This window comes from Neopelma chrysocephalum, unplaced genomic scaffold (assembly GCF_003984885.1).
Source record: "Neopelma chrysocephalum unplaced genomic scaffold, ASM398488v2 Primary Assembly neopelma1_286, whole genome shotgun sequence".
Classification (NCBI taxonomy): Eukaryota; Metazoa; Chordata; class Aves; order Passeriformes; family Pipridae; genus Neopelma; species Neopelma chrysocephalum.
In genome coordinates, this window is record NW_020897948.1 from 921,105 (window position 1) to 944,144 (window position 23,040).

The 23,040-nt window shown below is 53.4% G+C and overlaps 1 protein-coding gene across 4 annotated transcripts in view; it reads right to left on the bottom strand.

Moving 5' to 3' along the window:
• DLGAP4 (DLG associated protein 4) overlaps positions 1–7,042 on the bottom strand; it is a 73,845-nt gene extending 66,803 nt beyond the window's left edge. For all 4 annotated transcript variants that reach the window (XM_027704730.1, XM_027704728.1, XM_027704727.1 and 1 more), the window contains exon 1: positions 6,936–7,042. The gene's annotated coding sequence lies outside the window, so the exon portion shown is untranslated. The remainder of the gene's footprint in view (positions 1–6,935) is intronic.
• Between the last annotated feature and the right edge of the window lie 15,998 nt (positions 7,043–23,040).

A 23,040-nucleotide genomic window follows, 5' to 3' on the forward strand; every position in this document is an offset into this window, starting at 1 on the left:
CTTACCCCATCCTGCTTGGCTCAGAGGGATCCTCATCTGCACTGGGTTATACAGGAAAAAATGACAAACCTTTTGGGGCTGCTTAAAAAGAATCAATAAACATTTATATGAATTGAGTTGTCAATCAGTGAGTTGATTTTCCATACTTAAAACCTACTTGATTAGGTGATGAACTCTTATTTGAACTTGAATAAATTTCCTTTTAGCTTAGTTTCTTAGTTCCTTTTTGGTTTAGTTTGAGAGGAAGAATGACTTTTAATACAGCCAGATAGGGGGAACAGTTTTAAACTAAAAGAACAGAGCTTTAGATTAGATATTAGGAAGAAATTCTTCCCTGTGAGGGTAGTGAAGCCCCGGCACAGGTTGCCCAGAGAAGCTATGGCTGCCCAATCCCTGGAAGTGTTCAAGGCCAGGCTGGAGAAGGCTTGGAGCCACCTGGGATAGTGGGAGGAAATAATGAAATGAAATGAAATTAAAGAAATGTAAATCTGTGCCAGCAATGAAGGCCTGACGTGCAGGGGAGGAGGAGTGGGGCCAGGGGCTGGGCTGCCTTCAGGTCCTCAAGAGGCAGAGGCGCAGGGAGGAAAGACTAAGGGGCTGGGGATGAATGGGAAAGGAGGGAAAAAGAAGCTTCCAGAGGGGCAGGAGCAGAAGGGATGGGAATGTGGGAGCAGGGGAGCGCAGGGAGCTCCCTCTCTCCCAGACTGGTGAGCCCTTGCCAAGGGTGGACACTTGCTTCTATATGGCAGGGAGTTCATTGCTTCTTTCTCCTCCTGTGGACTCCTGCTGGGCTGTCACAGGTCCTGATCCTCCTGCCTGTCCTTCCAGCTCTGGGATCCCTTTCCTTGCTGGCCAGAGATGCGTCTGCTGCTGAGCATGTGTTGGGGGCAGGGCTGCGGCCCCCCCCAGCTCCTGGTGCCCACCATGCTGTGCTTGCTGCCTCCTCTGTCAGCTGATCTCCCTTTAAGATGGATTAAACTGTTTTCTTACATTTCAGTTACTCTCTGCAATCCATGGCATTTTCTTGAGACATGGGGTCACAGAAGGGAAAGGTCCAATTAGCTTCTTCCCCGCCATCTTTTTAATTTGGACAGATGAAAAAGCTCGAAACTAAATCTCCCAAATCCATGATCCTTCAGCTCACAGACTGGGCAAGGGCTGCCTCCCAGGGCAGCTGCCCAGTGCCCCCAGTGTGTCCCCTTGCCCTGAGCCAGGCACCACAGCAGGGGGGTGGCCTGTCCCCCACCACAGAGGGGACACCCAGGGTCATCATAAGACAAGACCTGACTAGCAGAGGGTTGCAGCAGGGGCTGCCAGGGTGAGGACAGGACCTCTGAGCCCATGGGAAGGAGCTGGTCTTGCCCCATTACTTCCCTTCCCCTCAGCCTGTTTTCTCAGGGCTGCCCTTCCTCTTCCCAGTGACTTTGCTGATACTCAGAGGTCTCTGAGGTGAAGCAGGTGAACTGACCTGACCTGATTTATGACACTTTTGTGTGTCCCAAACCTCAGCTGGAAGCAGCCTCCTCTTGGGCATGGTTAACAGCAGCAGCTTGGGAGGTGCCTGCAGGCTTGGATGGGCTGCACCCAATTCAGCTCCAGCAGCTCCAGACACTGGGCAGGGGATGGAATTACATCAGAGAATCATGCAATGGTTTGGATTGGAAGGGACCTTATCACTCATCTCTTTCCAAATCCCTGCCATGGGCAGGGACACCTTCCTCTAGACCAGGTTGCTCCAAGCCCTGTCCAACCTGGACTTGAACACTTCCAGGCACGGATTGCCCACCAACAGCTGTGATGAGCTTCTGTACTGGGGCTCTGCATGACAAGGGACTTGGGCAAACCAATGTCATTGTCTCTTTTGCCCCCTCCGTTTGAACTTTTGTGGCAGATGTGGGTTTTAGGAGATGCTGCCCTTTTTCTATTGCCTTAATTTCTGCAAACCCACCTTAAACCATCTTATCCTGAGGGCATGGAGGAGACAGGGCAGAGGACAGGGCAGACCCTTTCAGCAAGGACATACAGCCCCTCACCTTGCCAGCCTCACCACACCTCGCTGCTCTCTACTTCCATCCGTTTCCAGGCTCTCACTTTGCAGTTGGCTGCTGTTTGCCAGCCCGATGTGTGGCAGAGGGGTCCTGGGGGTGCTGTGGGTCACCAGGCAAGGCAACTCCCTCTCAGCAAGCCTGGCAGATCACAGGGAGCTCCAAAAGCACCCCATGTTCTGTATTTCTGCTCCTTGTGTGTAGCGTGTTGGGGGTGCAGGCTGAGCATGGGGTGCACTCTGAGCATGGGAGCTTATGCTCTTGTAGAACCAGGGAGCTGCAAGCACTGGGCTGGTGTCTAATCTCACCCTCCACAGGCAGCAGCGGGGGCTGGCTCGGTGCTGCTGCCCTCCCTCCCCTACCCCTGGCACACATCTTCCACACAAGGACTCCTTGTCCTCTCCCTGGCTGCCCTCCTCTGCTGACACAGCCATCACTGCTGCAGCTGAGAGATGCCTTGACACAGAAATGGGCACTTGAAGAGCTCTTCAAGTGGTGCTGAGGCCCTGGCACAGGTAGCCCAAAGAAGCTGTGGCTGCCCTGTGAACTGGATGAGCTTTAAGGTCTCTTCCAACCCAAACCAGTCTGTGACTCTGATTCTTTCTCCCCAAAACCATAGCAAAAAGCATCATCTCCCCTTCCCTTCCTTTCTTCTTCTCTCTGCCTCCCCCTCACAGCTCTGCCATAGATCTCCCACTATTCCCATCAGCAGAGCTTTCCAACAGCTTCTAAGTTTATTCCCTGTGGAAATGCCAAAGCCACTGCCCACATACTGCATCCATGCTAAATGTAAGGAGAGATCTGCCACCCCTCGGGAGAGCTGGGCTCTCTCATCCCCAGCTGCCACATCCCACCTAAAGGACATAATGCACCACAAAATCACTGCACCTGTACACAACACCTGGCACCAGACACAGCGAGACCTGGGTCCAGATGGTGCCAGCAGAAGCCAGAGACTCTGTCCTTAGGCTCCTTGGCAGGCATTGATATAACCCCCTGTGTGGGCCGGGAGCATTTCTTGAGCTCACAGACAAAGCAGGGTTCACCTGGACAGGGCTCGTTGGGGAGGGACATGTGTGAACAGGGTGTGTGTGACAAGACATGTAAGAACAGGACAGGGGAGAGATCGGTGACAGTCAGCTGTATCCTGGGCTCATCCCACGGCATGGGCAGTAGGTGAGGGGGGTTTCTGCCCCTCTGCCCCACTCAGGTGAGACCTCACCTGCAGGGCTGCCTCCAGCTCTGGGTTCCCCAGCATCAGAGGGACATAGAACTGTTGGAGCAAGTCTAGAGGAGGCCGTGGAGATGCTCCAAGGGCTGGAGCCCCTCTGCTCTGGAGCCAGGCTGGGAGAGCTGGGGATGTTCACCTGGAGAAGAGAAGGCTCCTTCCAGGGCCTAAAGGGGCTCCAAGAGAGTTGGAGAGGGACTTTGGACAAGGGCCTGGAGTGACAGGGCAAGGGGGAATGGCTTCCCACTGTCAGAGGGCAGGGTGAGATGGGATACTGGGAAGAAATATCACAAAGTGAGGGTGGGGAGGCCCTGGCACAGATTGCCCAGAGAAGCTGTGGTTGCCTCATCCCTGGAAGTATCCAAGGCCAGGTTGGATGTGGCTTGGAGAAACCTGGGCTAGTGGAAGGTGTCCCTGCCCATGGTAGGGGGCTGGAATGAGATGGTTTCTAAGGTCCCTTCCAACCCAAACTCTTTGGTAATTCTCTGGTTCTCTGATTCTATGTACTCCTGAGGCAGGGCTGGCCACGAAGGAGCAGGAGCCATTTGGGTGCTGCTCAGGAGAAACAGGCAGAAGCATCAGGAGAAGCAGCAGCGTGTAAAATGGGCCTGCTCAGGGCACACATCCTTCAGAAGACACCCCTGACTGACGGGGCTGCAGGCACCCTTTGGAGTCATCTAGTCCTCCCCTTTGCCAATCAGGTTTTCCAGGGCTCCACATACCACACTCTCCCACGTAAACCCTGGCCCAGCCATCCAAGCTGGCTGCAAACACAGAGGTGGCTTTTATATATAGAAACCAGCAGCACGCTAACAACCGGCTGGAGAAGGAATAGAGGATTCGCAACCCGCAGAAGAAAAATGCCTCCCCTCACCCTGCTGCAAGAAGCTTAAAAGATTGTGTACTGTGGTGTAGGTGACGTGGGTCTGCCCACACGCACGGAGTCAAACGTTCCCTGAATTAGCAGGAACACTTGATGTGGCGTTCGGCGAGGGGGGCTGCCGGCTGCCAGAGCCCTGCATTAATGATGATTCAGAGTTCAGAATCTAATCGCGGGGGATAAAAATAGTCAGCTTCTGCTTAGAACAATTCATTACACAACAGACCTTCCTCCAGCCTCCCCCTGCCGCTTGCTACTCCCTGGGATGTTTTCCACTGCTGCCTGGGGAGCTCCATCCCGGGGTAGAGGATGCCAGGGCTGAGCAGCAGCACTGCCCATCCTGGGATGAAGCCAGGGGCTCCTGAGGAGGAGTTAATGTCACATGGATGTTCCCACTGTGACAGTATCACCAGAACCAGGCACTCTCTGTACAGCAATGGAGGGGAGACAGTAGCCACACGTCTCACCTGTGAGGGATCCCTCCTTGAGAAATGGGAAATCACTTTAGAGGACTAGTCTGCCCATTGTCTGAGGGTGTCCCAGGGGCTCACCCAGCCCATCCTCAACCCCTTGCCAGGCAGCTCTCACCAGATGGACCAAACCCCAGCGTTGGCTGCGTTGGTGTGTGAGCTCGACGGAGTGTGTGGCGCTGACCCCTCAGCACTGCGGTGTCCCAGGGGAAGGATCTCCTCACATTTCACCTCACATCTGAATAAATGGCTTGTGCCTTTAGAATGGGGGATCTGCTCACAGGTCCTGAGGTCTCATGGTCGGTGAATATTGCCCTATTGCCACCCATACCTGTGGTCTCCTGCTTGTTCTTCAGGCCAAGGGCCATCTCTGCTGGGACTGTGTGTGAGGAACACTGGGGCGATAAGGAAGGATGGGATCTGACTGGCGCCATCCCAAAACAGATGAGGAATAATTTATCTTCCTTAAATGCTCTAAATGCCTTTTTTTTTTTTTGGTATCAGCACAGCCCAATGCTGTGAAAGTCAAAGGTTGTAATATGACAGAGATTTTTAACTTCAGGTGTTGGCTAAGCTGGAGGAGCAGATGAACTCCTGAGAGACACAGAGAACTTATTTCCATGCCGATGTCATTGGTAATATAATCAACTCTTAAGGGAGCAAAACCCCAGAAACTTCACAACCTATTTGTCTGTCCCTAAATAGAAGTTTCTCAAAGTTCTCCATGACATGGGATCTGCTCTGAAGCAAGAAATGCAAAGCATTAAGTAGGTCAGATGAGACAAATGAGACAGATAAGAAAGGGAGTTTTCAGGAAGAGAGCAGGAGAGCTGATGAGGTGGATGGAATGGAAGGACCAGGGCAGCAAATATGTGTCTTTGTCTTTGAAACCCACCTGCAACCTCTGCTCCCTTACAGGGCACTCGGGGCACATGCTGGAGACCACAAGGGGCAGGTTCCTGCTCATGTGGAAAAGCAGCTAATGAGAACATTCTGGACCAAACCCAACCTGTTCTGGTCAGGGCTGTTCAAGGTGCCTGGAGGGGGTGGGGGAATGTTTGCAAAGACCCCTATGGGGCAAAGCCCTTACCTTGCCTATGCTATGACTCCCAGGGAGTCCACATTTGAACTGAAAACTTGTTGACAGAGAGGAAGGCAGAGACTCTGCTTGGCCTTCTGTGCTATCACCCTGCCCAAGCCCCATCTGAGTCTTCCTGCCTCACTGTGCTGCCAGAGCAAGCAGCAGTCCCCAGACTGGGGGCACTGAGGACCACACTGGGGAGGAGGAGGCCCAGCCTGGAGAAGGGGAGACGGAGGTCAGACCTCATCAGGGTCTGCAGCTCCTCACGAGGGGCAGTGGAGGGGCAGCACCGATCTCTGCTCTCTGTGACCCGAAGGAACAGGTGGAGCTGTGCCAGGGCAGGGTTAGGCTGGATCTCAGGAAAAGGTTCTTCCCCCAGAGGGTGGTTGGGCACTGACCAGGCTCCCCAGGGCAGTGGGCACAGCACCAAGGCTGCCAGAGCTCAAGGACCATTTGGACAATGCTCTGAGGCACATGGTGGGAAATTTGGGGTTTCCTGCACGGGGCCAGGAGTTGGACTCGATGGTCCTTGTGGGTCCCTTCTCACTCAGGCTATTCCATGATTTTATGATTCTGTATCTCCTTGCCCTCAATGTTTGTGGCAGAGTAGTTACAGCATGCTCCAAATGACGAGGGCTGTCACTGCTGCACCACCAGGTCTCTGCTGCTGTGCAAGGATGTTGCTTTGCTCCAGGACAGATGTTCTCATTGCTTAAATGTCCAGATGAAGCCAGACAGGTCCAGATGATGCTAGGCAGGGCCCTCCCTGCATTTGGGATGCAGGATAGAGATGCTCTTTGGCAGCGGATTTACTCAGTGCCTTAAACAAAGCAGCTCCTCTTGCATGAGGGTCCTGGGGCAAAGAGGAGCGGGAGGGAGAAGCCAGCAGCTCCCTCTGCCATTCCTTCAGAGAACAGACTGGGACCATCCACAGCCTCCTGCATGCTTGGAGCTCGGGAACACTTCCTTTGTCTCAAAGTGGGTCAGCGCGGAGGCGTGACGTTACTATAGCAATAGGGATGAGATTTCATAACTTTATTTTGCAAGGGGCGCGTTGCAGGATTCACTACTAGATGGTTGGAAAATTGTCATTGAATCACCCTCCCAGCTCCCCTTCCCCAGTCTCCTCCTCCCTCCTGCTCCACTGCCCTTGTCCACAAACACACAGCTGGGTCTGTCCCCCACATCCCTGTTTCTGTAGTCCTAAAGTCACCCCTGGGCCATACTGTACCTCTCACAGCTTGCTGGGCTAGAGGACTAGGCCAGATTCAGCATCCTGTGCACGATGTGTCCCTCTGGGCTCCAGGGTTGTCCCTCATGAAGGCCTGCTGGGCAGAGAGAAAAGGGAAAATATCTTCAGGTCACAGAGATCAGAGAGGCATCTTCCTGATGTACATCCCAAGCCACAATCTCAATGCCGTAAACACAGGACAGTTCTGCCTGACACTGAGATTGTGCCACTTCAGTTCTAGCAAAGGCACAGGGCAAACAGGAGACAGCACCCTATGTGAGGAAGCAGAGGCAATGCCCATGGGAGCAGGGGAAGATGTGGAAGTGAGTCCCATGTCCCTCTGTGGGTCATGTGGACTGAGAGGATGGACTGGAAATCAGCCAAGTGGGGAGGAAAACATCCAAAGTGCCCCTGCTCCTTGTCTGGGGGCTCATGGCTGGGGTGATCCCCTTCATGGGAAAGTGCCCTTTGACTTTCCTGCCCTTGTTTCTTTGTCATGGGATAGCCCCCTAAGGACCCCCTTTGCAGCCCTGGGCAGGGGGATCCTGTAACCCTCTGTGCCTCATGCTCTGGGCTGTCCCCTTGAGTTGAGCCCTGGGAGAGCAGACACTGGAGAGGCACGAAGGAATATCCTGGGGATAAACACCTGGCTGGGGTGGCAGATGGCAGCCTTTGGTGTTCCCTTTGGCATGTCCCAGCTATGCACTGCCAAAACCCGTGTCTGACTCTCACCTACTGATGCTGCTCATTGAACCCCTGCTCGAGCAGCTCACACTGGAAACCCTGTAAACCTCTCCCATCTGGTCACTAGGTGCTACTGTGCTGCAGCTAAAGCCTTGTGCTTCTTCCTTCCCTGCCATCCACCATCAGCCACACTGCAAACAACTGGAAAAATACTCTCTGTAGGAAAAGTCAGATAAATAAAGAAAGGAAAAAACCCCAGTGATTCTTAGTGTCCTCAAAATCCTATGCACCACACAGTGAACACAGCCTGAGTTACCTAATCAGTGAGGTTAAATACTATTTGGGATTTACATCAACAAATATCTGAGCTTTTCTGTCCTGGACTATGAGGTTCTGGGACAAACTGAGGAACTCAGCCTATTGCTGCTGGGAAGCAAGAGATTGGAATGGCATGGGAACTCAAAAGAGGAGTCAGCCTTTCTAGGACAGCTTTTTCATTCCACATTGAACAGAGGTGGCCGTCTGGGTTTGAGAAGGCCTGCCTAGAGCTCAAGGGGGGATTAAAATAGGTGAACCCCAGTTTCTTGGCCGGGAGGACACATGGAAAGCCAGGACAAGGATATGAACCCTGGCAATTTTTCAAAGAAAGCTGGATCCGAGTGCTGGGCTTGACTGCCTCTCTGATGATGCAAAAGATGACCAAACTGGTGCCCCAGTGCCAGAGATGAGACAACAGCTCTTTGTAGAGAGATGGGCACTGCAGTGCCCATGAGACCCCGCTCTGTCACCTGCCACCATCCAGCAACAGGGGTTTTATCCCCAGGTTAACTCATGCCTGCATGGATTACAGACATTCCAGGTGCATTTATGCTTGGGTTATGGCAGAGACACTGTGTTTCCTTCAAACATGCTCAACAGCCCTCCTTAGAATGTGCTCCAAGGAAGCAAAGACTAGATAGATGGATAGGTACAGTGCAAGTAGAGAATAAGAGGACTTTTTGTCCACTGAGAGGCTCTCATGGTGGATATCCCAAAAGACAGAAGAATGGAAAGCCTGGGAAAATCAGAAGACCACTCTCTCAAATCTGGTACAGACCCTCATCACCTTCCCACTTGAACCCCAATACTGTGGAGAGAATGATGAAAGGAAAGGCGCAGGCCCTGGGACAGCCAAACAGGAGGCAGGGCAGCCACATCTGTCCCCAGAGCTCATCTGTCTTCTACACCAAAACACCTGTTTTTTTGTTTCCTGCTGCTGAGTCTGGGCCAGGGCCATGAAAGCAGAGACAGATGCTGATCCAGAAAGTGCAGCTCATGTGCCCCTTCCTAACCCAGGAGGCCTCTGTTGTGGAGATATCAGCTCTTAAAGACAAGGAACAACTCCCCACCCCAAACCCAGACACTTCTGAGCTCAAGGATGTCAGTGAGGTGCCAGGTCACTGCCAACAGCCCACTGCTCCCAGCACTGTGTGGATGCAGCTCTGTGTGACTGTGACAGGACTACCTGTGACACGTCCAGGTCCCACAGACAGCATCAGCAGCCACCGCACTGACACTATCCGGCCGTTTCACAACTCTCTCCATGGGAAAGGTGAATTCCAGCTACTAGTGAGCTGTGCTAGGTTTGAGCCAGTGATTCAGAGGTGTAGATCCTGTGACAGCCACCAGCACAGCCAGTATCCATGGCCAATGCTGCCTCCAGCCACCCAGAGCATCAGCACCACTGATCGCTGTCATGTGCTATCGCTGTCCTGCTCTAAAGCTATGTACCACTAGAGCCACTCATGTCCATCATGGGAGCCATCAGCATCTGCTAGGAATGGTCTAAGCATCCCTCCTGGGTGCACAGATATCCACCACAAGCGCCCAGCATCCTGTATCACCACCAGTAGCTACTGGGATGTAAGTATCTGTTCAGTGCTGACATCACTCATCACGTCTGTGCCTGTCACCAGCACTCTCAGGGTACCCCAGACACCCAAGAACAGTGCCAATCCAGGCACCTCTTCGCACATCTGATATGTGGGAGAAGGAAAATGTCTGGGTGCCAGGCCTCCCCTCACACAGCAGGTCCCTCACACTAAACGATGCCATTGAAGCTCTGGAGGAAGCAGTATGCTGGCTGTAACAGTGCTTTTCCCTTTGCATGCTGCTCTTGCACTGAGAAAGTGGCACTATAATTGCTCTTAATTAATATCAGCATCAATACCCCAAGGAAATGCAAATGAACAATTGTGCCACCAGTACAACTACGTTATGTTACTGACCAGCCATTCACCTCCATCATCCCTCTGTCTCCCTCCAGCATCTCCCTCTTCCTCTCATTCTCATGGGTGGGATGCTCATGGCTGCTACATGACAGGGTGGGATTGAAGGCAATGCATGGAAGGCCATGAGAGGTGCTGTAAGCTCAGGCAAGTGGACTGCAGAGCAAGGGAATGGCGGGGAGCAGGGGGTGCTGGGATCCCTGAGTTTCCAGGCAATGAAGGCACAGAATGATGGAGGAAGCAGCCAAGGGTCCATCCAGGGTGCTATGCCCACTCCCATGTTGTTGCTTGCTCAGGGTTGTCCTGCTGGTGAACTGATGACCCTTCCCCATGTGATTCAAGATAGTTTTGGTGAACTGGGGTCTCAGATGCTCTACAGCAAAGCCTCACTGGAGAATCAGCTCGTGATTATTGCCCCTCTGAGCCTTGGTCTAGGAGAGGAGGGCCACAGCCTGCTCTGCTGTAGCCTGTGTGATTGTGTTGGAGAAGACCTTGAAATGACTGATGTGGCATTCCTGATCCTTGCTATTGCCACCTCAGAGATGGCTGCAGCTCAGCAATGGAAAGTGAAGGATCCAGTCCTGCTGAGCTGTGAGGAAGGCGCTCCTCTCTTGGAGCCCAGAAGGTTCCTGGAGAGATGCCTTGTCAGCAGAGGAGTTGTTTGGGTCATGGGAGCAGGGAAACGAGGTTACAGCACACAGCAGGGGCTGTACCTCTTCCTGCTCACCTGACAGGAAGGTGTCCTGAACACAAGGACAACGTGCACTTATCCTGCCTAAGATTTATGGAAGTTGGAGGCTGAGTCCATCATGACTCCCAAAGATGTAAAGACTGACCCAAATGCTACATCACTGTCAACTAAGAGGAACCCCAAGATGGACATGAGGAACATGGTGGCTCAACAGTTGGACACATCTATACAGAATGATGGTTAAAGTGAGACCCTGCCTTGGTCAGTGCAGGACATGGCATTAGAAGCAGGGCCTGTGTGTGGCACTGACAGTGTCTTATTAGAAAAGAGGGTCCATTTCTGTCAGCTTGGTATCTGGGTAGATGTCCATAGAATCATGCAATCATTAAAGTTGGAAAAGCCCTTTAAGATCATCAAGTTCAACCATTAACCCAGCACTGCAAAGCCCCTAAACCGTGTCCACAAGTGCCATATCCATACATTTTTTGAACACTTCCAGGGATGGTGACTCTGCCACTACTCTGGGCAGCCTGTTCCAGTGCCTGACCACCCTTTCTGAGAAGAAATTTTCCCTAATATCCAATCTAATATGAGTGACTGTGGAAAAGAATGGAGGCACATTGACCCAAAGCCAAAGAAAAGCATATTTCCAGTCCTACAGTTGCACTTATATTCTGCTTGGGAATATATGGACTCAACATGGACGGGCTCTCACTATCTCTGCTGGTTCTTATTCTAACCCTTGGCTGATTAGCAAAGCCAGAGCACATAGGGTTGGATTGCAGAGGTGGGTTAGCCAGCCAGAGCTGGAATGTGGCTGTGGAGCAAAGAGAAGGCCAGAAGCACTGGCTCGGAGCCACCTCCAGTGCTGCCTAGCCTGTCCCCAGCCTGCGGCTCAGCACTGCTCCTTGCTCCCCCTCCCTAACACTGACTATCCCTTGTCAGCCTGAGCAGACAAAGAGCAACATCTCTCACTGGGGCTGTGCACAACCTGACATGGCCACCCAAAATCTCAGCAAAAATTCCCTAAAGCAGGTCTCCCACACTACCACTTGTCAGAAAGTCCCACGTTTGTGTAGTCCTGCTGAGAAGCCCTTGGCCTTGTCCCTTCCCTGGCTCCGGCAACCCTCTGTGCTACAAAGCTCCTGGCATGTCACCCGGGATAACTCGCATCACCCACAGGGTACCACGGAGGCAGGAACACTTGGACCTCCCTGGGGCAGGTCCCTGCTCTGTGCTGATCACGGCTGCGTCTTGGCGAGGGATGGAAAGGATGAAGCACCTGGAGAAGCCATCTGTGGCACACCCAGGTAAGGGCAGACCCTGCTGAGTGGTGCTGAGCTGTGTTGTGTTGCTGTGTTGCTCTGCTCTGCCTACTGTCACACCGACTGTCACTGCCTTGCAGTGGATCAAATCATAGCAGCTCCTTGGGATGAGCGGGGCTGGTGGCCGTGGGGTTGGACTGGTGGCCATGGGGTTGGGCTGGAGGCCACGGGGTTGTGCTGGTGGCTGCAGGACTGTGCTGGAGGGGAGGCCTTGCTGTGCCTGTCAGTGCTGAGCAGCCGTGTTGCCGCTGTGGAGCGGAGGATGCTGGCGCTCCGATAGCAAGGAGAGCTCTGCAGGTGCTGCATTTAATGATTACGATGAGTAATTCCTTTTCAGTCCTTTAATCAGTCACTTTTAATTAGTGTGCCAATTGTTTTTTCCTTAGCAAACAGCTCTTTCAAGAAGGGTTTTTGCTGCATCTGCTGGGTTGGGAAACACTGTTCCCTGACAGGGCTCTGTGTTAGTTCTTCAGCAGGAGGCTCCTCCTGTGGAGGCTGTAGGACTGGGCGCACATGCAGCACATAGCACAGGTCCTGCCTTGGCCCACACCCAGCAGGGAAGACCCTTGCTGCTGATATGGATGTGCCCCAGGCTGGTGGCATCCTGGACATTGCATATTCCAGAGGACCCAAAGACTGGCTTTCCCCTCTTGCGGGGAGGGACATCCTCCTTATCCACATCCCTTTCAGCCTTTTTAATTTCTCCTTTGAAACTTCCTTAGCTTTGTGATTCTGATATCTCAGAGCAGTGAGTTTCACAGGTGATTTTGCCTGTGGAAAAGGATTCCTCCTTGATTCCTTTCTGGATGCTTTGTCCTCATGTTAGGGAACAGAGTCACCAAAGCAGCTGTTCTCTGTGTTGGGGCAGGCTCTGCTTCTCAGATCCCAGCCCATGTCGCCCCTCTCACAGACACAGAGGTGTCCTCAGCTGTAGAGGCCTGTTTATGGTGCAGGTATTTCCCTGGTACTCTGGACACAGCTGTGTGCCTAGGCACTGGTGGTTGTAGGTCACTCAGCCCCAGATTCAAAGCAAATGCCCAGATGCCCCTTTCCTATCTCATCTCCATGTCGCTGAACTCCTACTTAGATGATCCTACATCTACACATCAACATCCAGCTATTGGGCCAAAAGGTTTGCTTTCATTTTCCTTTGAATAATGTCAGCCTACACTTCCTTTTGGTGGCCTTTCCCTCTCCCTGGCTGGGCTTTTCCCTCTTCCCAGGGGCCTTTGCCCTCTGCCCTCAGAGGACCACTGTTCCTTGCTCCTTTCTGCTCTGGATCAAGGGAAGCTCTGTCTCTCTGAAAGGCCCCAGCCTCTTCCCTTTTCCTGCCCAGGGTGGGATGTCCAGGCTGGCCCAGATTCCCATGAGTCACCAGCAAATCCCAGCTTCCTTCTGCAGGCACCCTAATTACAGGGCAAGACTAGCGGAAGCAAGCTTATACTTACAAGGCTAATGAAAATTAATCATCCTCCCCCTCCCTTTCCTGGGGGAATAGTCATGTCCAAGAAAGAGATTATAAAATCATTATAGGCAACTGCTGTGCTGGGCTTTGGCACTACCCAGGAGGCTGTGGGGGGCTGTGGGCTGTGTTTGCAGGTCACCTGGAACTCAAGGGTTAAAAGTACCCAAAAGTGAAGTGCTGCCTGTTCTCCCCCCTCTCTGCTGCTGGCTGAGGCAGGGCACAGATGGAGCCTGGAACCTGCATGGAGCCAGGCAGGCTGAAGAGGCTTTCTGTGCTTTTCCAGGCAGCTGCAGCTTCTCCCCAAGCCTGGACCCCTCTGGCATCATCTGTCTCCTTGCAAACAGAGAATGGGGGGGTCATTGTCCAGGGACTCCCAGCCCACCCAGCCCAGGGGAGTTCCTCAGGGTGGCCCAGCACAGTCCAGTTGGATCCAGGCAGGCAGGAGCCAGGGGCTCCAGGCTGCTGCACAGTGAAGGGATGGAGAACAAGGCTGTGCACATGGCCAGATGGAGGAAAACACATCAGGGACTAATTCATGTTGCACAAGTGTGGAAAACCAGAGCATTCTGTACCCACTGGAGCCACTGGTTCTGGAGACTGCTGCAGTACATGGATGAACCCTGGTAAGTGCAGAAACCATCACTCTTGTTCTAACTATCACCCTTGCTCAGGGGAAACTGAGGCACGGGATGAGGCAGATCAGCTATGGAGAAAGGGATGGACCTCCTGTCTGTCGAACTGTGCCCAGTGCCAGCTCCTGCGGTCCCTGCTGTGCAAGGAGTTCCCAGGGATGTAGTGTCACACAGCCTGAGTCCAGAGCTGAGCCCAGAGCTGACCAATCTGCCTGCCCACCACTCCCTGCTGCTGACCACATCCTTTCCAGGCTTAAAGATCTCCACATCCACGATCAGCCTCTCCCTCCCTGAGGCTGCACCGGTTGGGAGTTGGGAAAAGACAAGGAAGGGGCAGATTGCTTGGATCAGGATCTGGGATGGGAAGAGATGAGGACCAGGCTCCAGTGGATCAGAGTCTGGGATGGATGGAGGGAGGTGAGGACCAGGCTCCAGAGCCAGGCTGTAGAGCTGCTCCCAGACCTGTTCAGGGGAGTGCCGCTAGAGGAGCCCATCCCATGGCTCCCACCGCCTGCCACAATAATTAACTGTTGCTGTGGAGAAGACAGGAAAGGAGCAGGAGGTCAATTTTCCATTTCCCAATTGTGTATAACCAGTTCCTAGCAGGCAGCCTGAAAATAAATCTCCATCAGTCCCATAACCTCTTAATTAACATCACCAGCTACAACACGTACTCCCCAGCCCAGACACAGCTGAGCGCAGTGACTTGATGTACAAGGAGATGGAGGCGGGGCTGGGGTACAGCTGGTGGGAATTCTCCAGCTGGAAATTCTAGCCATGTTGTCCAACATGCTGAACTTGTCCTGCTCAGACAGGGAACCTCTGCCTCAGCTTCCCTTGCAGTGCTCCAGGACAGGGAGAGCTGCTGGGAACTCCCCCAGAACCAGCTGCCCTTGGGGCAGCTGGCATGGATGGCAGAAAGAAATTTGGTGGAACAACTGGAGTTTGTTTTCCTTTTGCATAGTTTGGAATAAGGAAGAAAAGAAGGTCCTGTGGGTGAAACATTAGATTAGAGGGATGGAACACCTCTCCCATTAGGAAAGGCTGAGAGAGCTGGGGTTGTTCAGCCTGGAGAAGAGAAGGCTCCAGGGAGGACAGAAGGCTCAGAGCCCCTTCCAGTGCCTAAAGGGGCTGCAAGAGAGCTGGAGAGGGACTTTGGACAAGGCCTGGATTGACAGTACAGGGGGAATGGCTTCCCACTGTCAGAGGGCAGGGTGCAATGTGAGGGTGGGGAGGCCCTGGCACAGGTTGCCCAGAGAAGCTGTGGCTGCCCCATCCCTGGAAGTGTCCAAGGCCAGGTTGGACGGGACTTGGAGCAACCTGGTTTAGTGGAAGGTGTCCCTGCCCATGGCAGGGGGTGGAATGAGATGAGCTTTAAGGTCCCTCCCAATCTCATGATTCTGCAGTTCTGTTTTTGACTTTCTCCCCATTAGTGATTTCTCTCCCATGCTGTCCCCTCCCCCTCAGAGATGATCTGGCACAGAATGGACACACTCACTGCCAGCATCAGCCCATGTGAGGAAAGGAAGGAGATGGGATGAAGGAATCCAGTTCTGCTCCTACCATCATCCTGCTTGGCACTTATCCTGAAAGCACCGTGCAAACATTAACTAATTAATCCTCTGAACACTCCTGGGAGCAAGAGTTGCATTGACATGGCTCCTGTTCTAGACACCTGATAAACACAAAGGATGGTTGGGCCAGGAGATGCCAGACAGGCAAAACTGGCAGGTCATGGTGGTTCCTCTGCTATTCCTGCTGCACGTGGCAGGGCTGGGGAGGCAGGGGATGTGCTGGGAATCATCTGTGTGCTCTGGGATGGAGGGGGACAGCCACGGAGGAGGTGGGGTGGAGACCATAGCAGGGACTGGGGCAGAAATACTTGAAGAGAGAGTAAAACTAGAGAAGAATGAGAGGAAGATTATGAGCCCTGTTGTCCTCACAGACAGACAGACAGAGAGACTGCTTCCAGTTCCAGCTTTGATGGGATTTTATAAGTATCATAAAATTAGATGAAATGGAAAGAACTCTGACACTGCTGCTGAGGCATCCTGGAGGGAAGTACTGAGAGAAAGCATTTTGACTTTAAAAAAATGGATTTTCACTTGCGCATTTTGGCAGGCGAGTTCCCCAGAGGATCTAAAAAATCAAAATGTGAGTTTCCAGCCTGAACACCCCCAAACACTGCACCACTTCTGGTGTCCTTTATCTGAGCTCTTTCTTCTCCACCCTTGTGTTTACCCAGGAATGCATCCCCTTTCTTTCAAACAAGCCAGGCATCCTTGGGATTTGCAAGGCTGGCTGTGCTCCCTTAGGATTGGCCTCGCTGGGATCCTGCATTTAATGCTTCCTTACCTTCCCCCCTAAATCCTTTTGGAGCTCACTATATGCCAGGATCCCACTTCCTGGTTCCATAAGGTTTGCCCTGCATGCAGCACTCCTGCCATCCGGCTGTTGGGAAAGCCCCTGGCTGCAGGGAAACCCCCATGCCAAGGGATGCAGATCCATCCAGGGAACCTGGCCACGTTTGCCACTGGGGCTGGCTGGGGACCCATGTCACTCCTGTTTTCAGCCTCTGACCTCTTGGACTTTTCCAACCTGAGTATTTCAGGGGATCCCCAGGGGTGTGGGATCTCCAAAGTCCAGCCAAGGTCCTGCTGTTTTCTCAGGACTGGAATTCAGTTGGACTCACCTACTGTGCCTGAAATTACAGCTGCTAAATTTTTAAACACAGCAGCATGTGAAGAGACCAGCGGCTCTTCCCCATTACCTGCCCACATGTCTGGAGAGACACAGTCCATCTGCCTACATTCTCACTGTCTCTTGATGGTGTTTTTTCTGGAGGTGGCTACACCTCAATTGGATAAGCCTGGCAAAAACCTGCTATGGAACTGGCTGGACTTTTGGGGTGGACCTGGACCCACCTCATACAGACACAGGTGCTCTCGGTAGAAGGATCTGTGTTTTGTTCTGGTCCCCCTGCACACAGAGGCAGATTCCAGGATAATCAGTTCCTGTTCCTCCAAGGGGCCCCACATCAACCAGGCGCAGTGGAAAAGCTCCTTTTGGACTGGAAGGTTTCCAGTTAGCTGCCACTGTTCCACAGAATCACAGAATGTTCTGTTTTGCTGTTTTTTTCCCCACAAGGTTACTGGTCTGGTGCAACACAGGAGAGCCCCAGAGGATACTATGAGGGGAAAGGGAAGGGTGAGCTGTATAGGGGTGGCAGGACAGCCCTTTGCTCAGGCAGCTGGGTCATGGGTGGTAATGCTGAGCCCTCCAAGTTCCTCACCAAAGCAGAGGGACGAAACATGAAATCCTGACTATTTGCAAAGTAAAACCCAACTAAGAAGGACATTAGACCCTGACTGCCAGCAAACAGGTTCCAGATATCTGAGGTCCTTCCGAGGGAGCTGTGGGCTCTCCTTTCTATGTAACAGGCCATCTTTTAGCATTTAAACACATTCTTGCCATTTCCCAATCTGAAGCACACCCATGTGCAGCAGCCACTGTCCACAGCTGCCATCCAAAACCATGGCAGCCCCTGTGTGTCCCCTGGAGCCCCTCTGTGTCCCCTGGAGCAAGGCTCAGCCCTGGGACGGGGTTACTGCAGCAGGAGCAGAGCTGGTGCTCCCCTCTGCTCCCACACCAGCTGTGTCCCATCTGGAATGGGGATGCAGGAAAATAAAAGCATTTCCTAGTGTGGTTCAGAGGCCTTCACTGAGGACTTTGGGTGATAAAATCACCCATTTACTCTAACATAACTTGCCCAGAGAAGCTGTGGCTGCCCTATCCTTGGAAGTGTTCAAGACCAGGTAGGATGGGACTTGAAGCAACCTGGTCTGCTTCAAGGTAGGAGGTGTCCCAGCCCAGGGCAGGGTGGTGGAACTGCATGGTCTTTAATATCCCTTCCCATCCAAGCCACCCTGTGATCTACTCTGCTCAGCTCAGCCCCTCCTCTGGGTGCCCATGTGGCAGCAATGCCCCATGCAAGCAACCGCCCCCTCATCACAAAGGGGGAAACTGAGGCACAGCAGCACACCCTGACAGGCTCTGCAGGGCTGCAGCCAGGTGTGCAGCTTCTCAGCTCCCTCTCTGCCTCTGTCCAGTTGAGTAATTCACCTCTCAGCCCAGGACTCCAGAAAACTCTTCTTCAGTCTGTTATATAGCAAGAAACAGGAAAAAATGTCTACTGGAATGCTGATCCCAACATGCAGCTGTGGAGTCCACCAACACTGGATAGTGTTGTGTGTCTGCAGTTCATGGTGAAGCAGAACTGAGATCAAATTTGGAAGGCTGAGGTTCTGCAGCTGAAAAGGACCTGTGAGCGACCTACAGCGGGAGAGTGAGCTGGAGAGGGGACAGAATCACAAAATCATAAAATCATTAGGGTTGGAAAAGCCCTGTGAGGTCATCGAGTCCAACCATTAATCCAGCACTGCCAGGTCCACTACTAAACCATGTCCCCAAGTGCAACATCCACACATCTTTTGAACACCTCCAGGGATGGTGATTCCAGCACTCTCTGGGGCAGCCTGTCCCAATGACAACCCTTTCAGTGAAGAAATTTTCCCTAATATCCAACCTAAACCTCCCCTGGCACAACTCAAGGCCATTTCCTCTTGTCCTAAAATATATCCAGGGACACCAGCAGCCTTTGCACACTGTGGACTCTTTTGTGCTTTGGGAACATCCCACCCTGGGACAAGTCCCAGCATGGCAGCCTCATGCTCTCGAGCTGTGGGGTGCCCAGGTGGCCCCAGCCAGCACCCTGCTCCAGTTTGGGAACTAGGGTACAGCCACCCACCTGCTGCAGCTGGAGCAGCTCCCATGGGAAGGCTGTCACTGTGGGCTGCCAACGTCACAAATCCTCCAACGGGGCCATAGCTGACATGCTCACCCTTGAGCTTTACACATCTCCTTCAGGGTCACGTATTTCCTTGTTTCTGAGGCACACAGTGGACAAGAGAGGGGGCAGCTGTGCCAGGCTCTGTGCCCTGCAGACATCTGGGCGCAGCTCCACTGCTGACTGTCTGCATGAGCATCACAGCCTCATCAGCAGCACCAGCTCCCCGGGGTTAAACCCTGCCAGAGCCACAAGCCAGTGGGAACAACAGCCTGGGGACCAGGGCAGGCTGATGCCAGGCAGTGGTCGGCACCTAGCAGCCTGAACACAGGTCACCACTGGGCAAAGGAGATCTGACTGAGCTGAATGTGGGAGGACGGTGTGGGATGTAGGAGGGATGTGGCTGTCTCACCACACACACAGCTCCATAAATTATGGGGAATATATGTAACTCCTGCTTCCCAGCCTGTCGCAGGAGCTGGGTGAGATTCTCCTCTCTGACTGCTGGGGCACAGTCCTGGCAGAATGACTCCCAGTGCTCCCATGTGGCCGAGGACCATACTTGGGGCTGGTGGAAGAAGGGTTCCCTGGCACTGCTGCTGCCCTGGGTGCCTGTGAGCATCCTGTGCCCATCCCCAGCTCCCAGGGCCTCGGGAGCTCCCTGTGGAACCACCTCTTCTACTCAGGCAATTCCACCCCAATGTCTGGGGGCTCAGGCTCTGCCCCACCACAGAACACTGCTGTAGTCTCCTTCCTTGGACATAGGACAGCTGCTCCTGAGCAAGCTGCTGGCATGAAACACCTGCCTGCAGACCTGACAGCACCCTTCCCAAACCAGGAGATCAGGTAGGTATTAGGTGAGGCCCTGAGCCAAGACATGGAGCAGCTGCAGACAGAAGGGAGTGATCAGAAACAGTCCTGGGCTCACTCTGGAAAAGGCAGGGACAGCACCCATGGACCAAGACAGACCCAAGACACAGACTGCTCACAAGACAAGGAGGTTATAAACAACCAAAGCCCATTTACCAAGAATTTATAGCAGATGTGTCTCAAATCCCCCCAACACTGTCTCAGAACCAGGATTCACAGCCACAACACAAACTACTGCCACACCTGCTCTCAGCAACTCCTCTGGTCCTCCTTTCCCCACTGTTGCTAAAGCACCTTCCATATGGCCTGCAGAAAATAGGAAAGGAAAAAGCCACCAGCAAAATAACACTTTTTTGCTTGGAAATGCTGGTTTGCAAACCCAGGCTGTCTCCTGCTCCACAGGTGAGGGAGCATCTGGCCCATGACCTGGGCCTGTAGGGCCTTGAGAGCCCTTCCAGCCTGGGAGACTCCCCCCACCTGGAAGGGGGTGAAGCAGTGAGGGGCTGTTCTGTCACATAGCAATTCAGACACAAAGACCCAAGGCTGCAGGAGCCCCTCTGGGGGAGGGAACCAGCATCACCCACATACTCCCTGAGCCCATCCAGAAGCTCCTCTGGGGGGGGGGCACAGCGTCACCCCACACACTGACCCTAGCCAGGAGCCTCTCTCCAGCCAAGTCTCTGCATGCTGCAGTGTCAGTTTGTGCTTCCACAGGAAATTGCCAAAACTTTTCCCCCAGCTCAGAGCTCAGTAGTCAGTTTATTCCTTCCCAAACCCCCCCAGCAGTGAGCAGCGCCTGAACCTCTTGGCTCACACTTGGTGGGGGTCTCCACGCCCCAGCTTCTGGAGCTGTGGTAACACCCCAGCTTGTTCTCCTGTATTTAATCAGCAAAGCTCTGGCCTCCTGATCACAGCATTCCGACGGTGTGCCAAACAGCTTGGAAAATCAGAAGGAAGCAAATAAACCTCAGCATGCGGTGTTTACAAATTCCTCAATCTCTGGCTTTCTAGAAAGTCAAATGTTACACCTGAGCACCCAGCATTGATTGCCCTGCTCTCCTGGGTCTGGTGACATGAGGTGTTTCCAAAACCACCTCTGGGCCCCTCTGCAGAACCCCTCCTAACATCCCACAGGGCACACGAAACCCGGGCCCATGGCGGCTCTGTGTCAGGAAGGATGAAGGAGGCCAGGGCCACCACGGGCGCCTGCACAGCCCTGGGGGGACACAGGGGCTCAGCTGTGCCGGGGGATGCCACTCTTTCTAGGTGTGCCTTCCACTGCTGAAGACAAAGGGAGCCATAGATGAGGTAGGTGAGTCCACCCTGATCTGGACGTCCCCAGGGATGGATCCTGCCGCTGGTGCACAGCTCCTGCTGGGGGCACTGCCTGGACCCGGCCAGCCCCTGCCATCACACTCCTCCTCCAGCTCAGCCCCTCTCTTAAACCCACCACAGCCCCCTGCCCCCAGGCACTCTGCCCACTCCCCTGGCCTCTCCCAAAGGCCAGTCCCTCCCAGGAGCAGTGCTGGGAAGAGCTGATGCCGGTTATCTGGGTGACAGGATTGCCTCCCCCCCGTCCCTGCATGCACATGCCTGCACACATGGGCTGACACTCACACACACTGGGCATGTGCTGACACAATTCCCCAGGCTGTGACAACAATCCAGAGCCACCACAAGTGCCCAAGAGAAGGGGGAGCAAAGAAGTGGGAGACAAACCCATTGAGAAGACCCCAGGGGTCCTCAGGTGATAGCAGAAGACTGGGGACACAGGATGACAAAGTCCCTGATGGGCAGGCTCCCTGGGATCTGCAGACTCCCTCTCCAGAACTCTCCTTGCACATGATGGTGGGCTCTAGAGCTGGTGTGGGGTGGGTGGGCTGTGTCCCTCAACCCACTCATGCCAGCAGGTCAGTTGCTTTCTTAACTTTGGCATCAGTACTGGCAGTGCTGATGTGCACTGGATGTGCCAGTCCGTGTGTCTGCGCGCTCCTGCTCAGGGGAGGGGACAGCTGAGCGGAGCAGGAGGGGGCACAGGTTCCTGCCTGGCATTGTCCCAGGGGCTGCCTGCACCCCCACAGCCTTGTGGTACGGAGGAACTGGTGGCACACGGAGAATTTGGGGGCACATGGAGGCTTTGGGGGCACACGGAGGAACTGGTGGCACATAGAGGAGCTGGAGGCACACAGAGGAGATAGGGGCATGCAGAGGAGCTGGGGGCACATGGAGCAGAGCTGGCAGCAGGAATGCTTGTCCAAGGCTGCTGGCACCTCCTGTTTATTGACACCTGGTGTTTTTGCTGAGGTGGACACTGAGAGGTCATGCCTTCTTCCAGGGATGCTTCTGCACCTGGGCTCTGGAGATGTTTCTCTCCAAATCCCTCTAAAGTCACTTAAACCTTTTGGTGCCTCAATTCCCCATCACTAAAGCAAGCCTTATCCTATTTCCTCTGCCTGGCTTACCAGGAGAGCTCATAAGCCACTCAGGACTGGAAGTCTCTGAATATGGATTTCTGGCTGGCTGGCACAGTGGGGCCTGGGCTCATTGGGGACTAACGTGATCACTGTTCTGTGTCTGGCAAGCAGAAGCTGAGGGTGTGTGTTCCAGTGCTCAGAGCTGGGAGTGTAACAGGGATGACACAACACACACTTCCAAGGCTACCTTGTCATTCCTGATCCATTCCCATGTAAGGAGCATGGTGGGCTCAGCTCAGGCATCCACAGACACCAATTTATCTTGTGCTGTTATTTGACAACAGACTATTTGCTAAGGGGTCACGATGGGTGACAAACACCCTTCAAAGACAGGGTGGCTGTGGTGTTGGTGTGTTGACGTATTTACACCGTAGAAAAGCATAACACCTCAAGTGAGAGGGATGGTCACCTAAAAACACCCTCCTCTTGCACTTCCCCTGATGTGTTCCTGTTCCTGTCCTTCAGGGGTAGCTGCATAAGGATGATGTGAATAAACAGAGGGTTTACAGAGGAAACAAGGTGGTGTTGGACACATCTGACCATCAGACATCCCTAAACCACCCTAAACCACTACCCTCAGACCTGAAAAACCCTAAACTACCATGGCTGAACATTCACCCCTCTGCTGCTCCCCACCATGGGGATATAGCTGCAGAAACTCTCCAATGAGAAGTGCAGAGCAATGGGACTGCTGCACATAGTGAGTGTATCAGGCAGTGCTCCAAGTCTGATCCTGGAGAGGCCGATGGTCTGCGAGGTGGATTTCAAGGAGACTCATGGAGGGTTTTTCTCTGAGCTCTGAAACTTGGGAGAAGGATGGCCTGTTCCTGTTGCCTCTATCTGCCCTCCTG